Genomic DNA, 6,819 nt, shown 5'->3' with positions numbered 1-6,819 from the left:
AACTTTCTTCATGAGGGTACAACTTCTTTACAAATGGTTTCAATATTTATGTCCACTCCACTCCTGGGAGAGTTGTTTCTTGCTGGGGTTTCGGTTGCATTGGGCACTGGCGATCCTCCCGCAACTTCATGTGTGAGCCCAGACCGTGACCATCTGTGAGCTATTTGACTGTGAAGGGCATGACAACTAAGCCTGATCCTGTCCTTACTTCACACAAGCACAGTATTTCCAGCAGGACTCACTGGATAAGGAACCCTGGTCGATTATTCCAACCTCCTTCCAACATCTGAAGTGCCGCTGACTGCGACTATCTACAGTGGCGCAGTACAGGGCAGTAACCCACTGAGCCGTTACGGAGCTTTACACTTTGAATTTTTTAAATTAAGGAATAACTATTACAAAATCCATTTCCCTACCGAGCCTGTCCCACCTCCATTCAAGTCAGGTGAATGAACAGACAGCATATTGAGCCTAATGGAATCAATAAAGCTAGTGGAATGCTGGCCTTTATATCTAGAGGACTAGAGTACAAGGGGGCAGAAGTTATGCTGCAGTTATACAAAACCCTGGTTAGACCGCACCTGGAGTACTGTGAGCAGTTCTGGGCACCGCACCTTCGGAAGGGCATATTGGCCTTGGAGGGAGTGCAGCGTAGGTTTACTAGAATGATATCCGGACTTCAAGGGTTAAGTTACGAGGAGAGATTACGCAAATTGGGGTTGTATTCTCTAGAGTTTAGAAGGTTAAGGGGTGATCTGATTGAAGTTTATAAGATATTAAGGGGAACAGATAGGGTGGATAGAGAGAAACTATTTCTGCTGGTTGGGGATTCTAGGAGTAGGGGGCACAGTCTAAAAATTAGAGCCAGACCTTTCAGGCGTGAGATTAGAAAACCTTTCTACACACAAAGGGTGGTAGAAGTTTGGAACTCTCTTCCGCAAACGGCAATTGATACTAGCTCAATTGCTAAATTTAAATCTGAGATAGATAGCTTTTTGGCAACCAAAGGTATTAAGGGACATGGGTCAAAGGCAGGTATATGGAATTAGATCACAGATCAGCCATGATCTTATCAAATGACGGAGCAGGCACGAGGGGCTGAATGGCCTACTCCTGTTCCTATGTTCCTATAATGCTTCGTGAACTGTATCACACGATGCCTGAGGAACACCGTCAGACGGCAGGTGGTGGCCCTGACAAAAAGCAGGAAATCCTATTTAAAGTACGTTCCTGCTCGCCCTATCTTGGATGAAGACTGATTTTTGCAGTGTTGTGATTCACTGGCCTCGATATTAACTCCCCCATCAACGACAGGGTGTTAAAAATTAAAAATTGGGGAACACGACTCGAACCCACAGTGTACGTGCCTGACGTCATTTTTACGACGGATTTTAAGCCGTGAGCATGTCCCGTCTTGGAGAGGCGGGACTCTTCCTTATAGTACTTAAATCAGGATCCCACTGTGCAGTTGGGAGCCTGATTTAAATTTAACGGCTGCCGGCCGAGTTTCCCAGGGCTCGGGAAACCCGGCAGCGAAATGGAGGCAAGAACAGCAGCTCCAGAAGGTGAGTGCTTTTTCGAGCCCCCTCTGTGGGCCAGGAGGAGCAGGAGTGCTCCCCCCACCCCCGTCCCTCAAGGGTTCCAGCCTAGCATCGAGGTTTCTGGGATGGACTGGTGAGGGTAGAGCATCTACACCTCCCCCACCAAACATGGTCACAGATGTAAAGGGGGGGGTAGTGGGAAATATGCACTCAAAACATGAGAGTACCCAGGCCCCGGGCCTTCACTAGGGTCAGGAGCATGGTCAGTGCAATATCCGATGCAGTGACGGATGTGAGAAGGGCCTGGACTGTGCCCCCCCCCCCCCACCACACAAAAGGTTTTGCAGCAAGTTCTTGTTTTAATTTTGAAAGCAGTTCTGCCGTTAGCTTTGCGAGAACTACATCTCGCTGTCTGCCTCACCAATTTTTCTTTTTAGGAACTTACTGTATTTGCCCATTAAACTCGCCAAAGAAAGTTTAGTCTTGTTATTATAAGGCATAAAAGAATCACACAGCACGATTCAAAGAAGAGCAGGGGAGTTCTCCTCGGTGTTCTGCCCAATATTTATACCTCAACCAACATCACTAAAACAGATTATCTGGTCATTATCTCATTGCTGTTTGTGGGACCTTGCTGTTTGCACATTGGCTACTGTGTTTCCTACATTACAATAGTGATTACACTTCAATGGCTGTAAAACATTCTGAGGTTGGGAAAGGCACTATAGAAATGCACGATCTTTCTTTGTTTTCCGAATCTACATGCATCAAACAGAATGCAACAACTAATTTATATGCGCTACACAAACCGTAACAAAATGTGTAAGAGAACTCAGGCATCGAAGAGTGATTCTTCGAGGATTTTATGCCATTTGTGATAAGTGGTATGCACTGAGAAACTTTGCCGCGACAGCTGTACGATTGCCAGGTAATACCAGCACCCATCCTAATAGCAAGTGCTTGAAAATAGAATACAGCACGATCGGATGTGAGCTCTTAACCAAAAACACAACTTCCAACAACCAATGAACCAGAGGATCCCAGCCACACTGAAAAACAATCTGCAGGGTCAAACTGCTAAACGAGAAAAATACACGACATCCTTGGTCAAAATCATCGAATGTATGACAGGTAAGGACACCATCTACATATTTATTAAAGCATGAAAAAAAATAAACGGTGACACAATGGTGAAATGGTGGTAAAAGAAAACACTGCAAGAGCCTGTTACTGAAATCTATACGTGAAACTGCCGAACTGCCGAACAAAGACAGAGCGACAAATAAAGATTAGGGATGGGCAATAAATGCTGGCCTCGCCAGCAACGCCCACATCCCATGAAAGAATTAAAAAAAACACTTTCTATAAATTAAGATGACATATGTCTATCTACAGTCCTAACATTCAGAAGTGGGTAAATATTTTTTTTTATTTGTTTATGGGATGTGGGCGTCACTGGCTAGGCCAGCATTTATTGCCCATCCCTAACTGCCCTTGAGAAGGTGGTGGTGAGCCGCCTTCTTGAACCGCTGCAGTTCATGTGGTGAAGGTTCTCCCACAGTGCTGTTAAGAAGAGAGTTCCAGGATTTTGACCCATCGACGATGAAGGAACGGCAATATATTTCCAAGTTGGGACAGTGTGTGACTTAGAGGGGAATGTGCAGATGGTGTTCTTCCCATGTGCCTGCTGCCCTTGTCCTTTTAGGTGGTAGAGGTTGCAGGTTTGGGAGGTGCTGTTGAAGAAGCCTTGGCGAGTTGCTGCAGTGCATCCTGTAGATGGTACACATTGCAGCCACGGTGCGCCGGTGGTGAAGGGAGTGAATGTTTAGGGTGATGGATGGGGTGCCAATCAAGCGGGCTGCTTTGTCTTGGATGGCATCAAGCTTCTTGAATGTTGTTGAAGCTGCACTCATCCAGGCAAGTGGAGAGTATTCCATCACACTCCTGACTTGTGCCTTGTAGATGGGGAGTCAGGAGGTGAGTCACTCACCGCAGAATACCCAGCCTCTGACCTGCTCTTGTAACCACAGTATTTATATGGCTGGTCCAGTTCAGTTTCTGGACAATGGTGAACCCCAGGACGTTGATGGTGGGGGATTCAGCAATGGTAATGCTGTTGAATGTTAAGGGGAGGTGCTTAGACTCTCTCTTGTTGGAGATGGTCATTGCCTAGCACTTGTCTGGCGCGAATGTTACTTGCCACTTATCAGCCCAAGCCTGGATGTCGTCCAGGTCTTGCTGCATGCGGGCTCGGACTGCTTCATTATTTGAGAGGTTGCGAATGGAACTGAACACTGTGCAGTCATCAGCGAACATCCCCATTTCTGACCTTATGATGGAGGGAAGGTCATTGATGAAGCAGCTGAAGATGGTTGGGCCTAGGACACTGCTTTTATTGTTGAACATTCCCTAGGATATAGAATCTGAATGAGATTTTGTCAATGGTGTAGAGTCAGGGTGATGTAAAGATCACAGACCATGCTGATGAGGAAGACAATAAGCATCCATGACTGCACCTAGTGATGCTAAACCAGCTGAATGTTTCCAAAATGGTCGGAGAAACAAATGGACTCAGATTTTGTGCAAATTCTTCTCCTACAACAACCGCCAAAAAAATATAAACAAGAAGCAAATTAAAATTATGAACCATTTTAACCCCTTTAATAAAGCAGCGTGTTAAAAGCTTACTTGTGTTAGGTGCACAGATTTCTATTTACACATGCATGTTTGCAATGGGTCACTCATTCATCCAAACTCCCATTTAACTATTTTCATGCCCCCCCCCCAACTAAACATTTGAGTCAAATAAGGTTTTACAGTCTATTACACTACGTGATATCATTCAAAGAGCCTCTTTAAACATTATTTTCCAATTTCCTTCCTTCCTCTCCTAAAGGCAAAGACTCAGCTTGGCATGCAGGTCCGCAGGCATCTGCAGTACCTCACTCAAGTGGTCAAACTTCTTGTGTGAACTTGGATCGAGTGCTAGTGTACAGAAGTTGGATCAGGCTCACCTGTGCTGCTCTTTACAATCGAATCGCCTCCCAAGGGAGGCGATTCGATTGTAAAGAGCAGCACAGGTGAGCCTGATCCAACTTCTGTACACAAGCACATTCCAGTTGGGGTCACAGGACGGCCATCAGCGGCAGTAAGCTTGGCTGATTTTTCTCTTCCCACCCCAGGCAAACAGACCTTACTTTTGCGTCCCCTACACCAGCCCAGGTGAGACCAGCTAACTCTGCACAAAGTGGAACGACATCAGAGGAATTGAACGTGAAGTGGAGTTTAGATCATTCCTGAATTACTGCGCTTAAACCGTAAAGTCTACCTTTATCAACAACAACTTGCATTTATACAGCGCCGTTAACGTAGTAAAAAGCCGCAAGACGCTTCATATTTTAATATGTTCCAGGAGCACCTTAATCCCCAATGAAACAAAATGTCTTACTTAAATTTTTTTTCCACCAAAGAAGTCAAGTGCCTTAAAAAAAAATCAGGTTGCACCACGAGGCTCACAGGTTGTTGAAATCCTGCCACCTCTGCATGGAATTTTACAGGAGCTTGTTTATCTCCAGCCAACGAGTCCAATCTGCCTCCCATTACATCTATTGATATTACAGTAACAGGATTGTCCACATACAATTGCTGAAGTGTCAGGGAAGCCCTATATAGGTCAGCAAGGCATTGTCAGCTTGTACTGGCGATTCGAGAACCCCCTTCACTGCCTGAAGTGAAAATGACGCGCTCGACGGCTCACGTCGCTGGAGACGGCCATGTAAGCTGCTGAAAGTGAGAATCCCTACGTGGTCAGTTTTCGGTAAAATATTAAAATGCCTACGTGGCAAAGAAGCAGAATGCAAAATGGTTAGAAAGGGTTAATTAGTTAGTAACTGAGATTGGTACAGGTGGCCTGGCCTCCTGCTGGGCCATATGTTTGCGTAGTCAGCAGGTTTGCATGGTCTTATCAATGTAGAGTCTTTGATGTGATTCAAGGACTGGTCTGAATGTCTCCATGTTTATGGCAGATCAATATAGGTAACGAGCTTAGCCAAAGTTGAAAGACATTCCAGGTTGGAAGGTGAGGAAGTATCCCCTTTGATGTCTAACAGCAACATGGTCAGCACATGGACGATCTATGATTGGCCGGCAATAACGTAACCTCGCATGGCAACCTGTGCCCGGCTTATGATTGGTGTTGACTCTTGTGTCAATGATGTTCCAACCCCTATCGATCTGTATAAAGGTATGAGTTTTTGTCTTTGTCTTTGTCTCCTTATTCTGTTAGAATCGTTCGGATTCGCTCAGGAATCTGAATTGAAGCTACAGACTAAGACCTGCTATTAAAGTTGTGATGAACTTTAAAATGTATTCGACTTCAGTTTTTACTGAACCAGACTGAGGGGAAAGAATCCAGATCGTCAAAAGTACCAATGAGCATCCGGCAAATGCAGAGAAAAAAAAAACCCACTTCAAGTGATACAGCATGAGGCTGTAGTATTGCCTCATTTATGTTACGGTGCTGCCCTCGAAGTTGCCCTCCAGTGACAGCTCTGCAATGTCAACAAAGTGCATCAACGCATCGTGAGTTGCCTGGGGAATGGGAGCAGGCTGTACGTAAATGGCTGCAGTTTGCTCAGCCCAGTCACATTTTGAACAGCAACCCAGCCATTTAATTTTTCTTTCAAAAAAAAACAGATGTAATCCTTTTTTTAATTATGGTGCCTTTCTTTTGGAACGTCTGTATGATGAGTAAAATATGATGGTAAGCACATAAAGTTACATCCTAGTTGTTATCGCTGCACAATCCAATCCATAGCCCTTAACTTTACACTAATAGCAAGTTAGTACACCAACTGTCAAATTGATGAAATATTGGTAGATTACTGATCACAGGCATGTGGTCTTCATTCTTTGAAAGAAGGTAGAATGAATGAGGGAGATTCTTAGTCAAACAAACAAATAATAAGGCCTTGAACCTGTATAAACCACAGTGCAACAATCATGGTGACAACTGAAAATGGAAAATATAATTGAGCTGGCACAAATTTCCCCACTCCCACCCCAAATTACACACCAGACTCGGAAAGAGTTTACACAAAGGTTTGAATACAACTTCAGAAATAGATGAATACCACCAATCTTCTGGGAAAGTAGCCAATAGGATTAAATTGTTGCTGTTTCACCACTCTGCACATTTGTGGAAACGGACGATGCTGCCAGCCTCCTGGAACAGGGCACCAGGCACCTCTTGAGCACAGGGGGACGTTGTGCTCTACTC

At 44.8% G+C, this 6,819-nt stretch overlaps 1 protein-coding gene across 1 annotated transcript in view; it reads right to left on the bottom strand.

Annotated features, from left to right (window-relative positions):
* The window catches only part of acad11 (acyl-CoA dehydrogenase family, member 11), a 172,370-nt gene that overhangs the window by 117,861 nt on the left and 47,690 nt on the right, over nt 1-6,819 (bottom strand). The gene's annotated exons all lie outside the window — the stretch shown is intronic.

Source organism: Heptranchias perlo, chromosome 2, assembly GCF_035084215.1.
Source record: "Heptranchias perlo isolate sHepPer1 chromosome 2, sHepPer1.hap1, whole genome shotgun sequence".
Classification (NCBI taxonomy): Eukaryota; Metazoa; Chordata; class Chondrichthyes; order Hexanchiformes; family Hexanchidae; genus Heptranchias; species Heptranchias perlo.
Note: the sequence above shows the minus strand (reverse complement) of the source record. Positions and strands in the feature narration are given on the sequence as shown.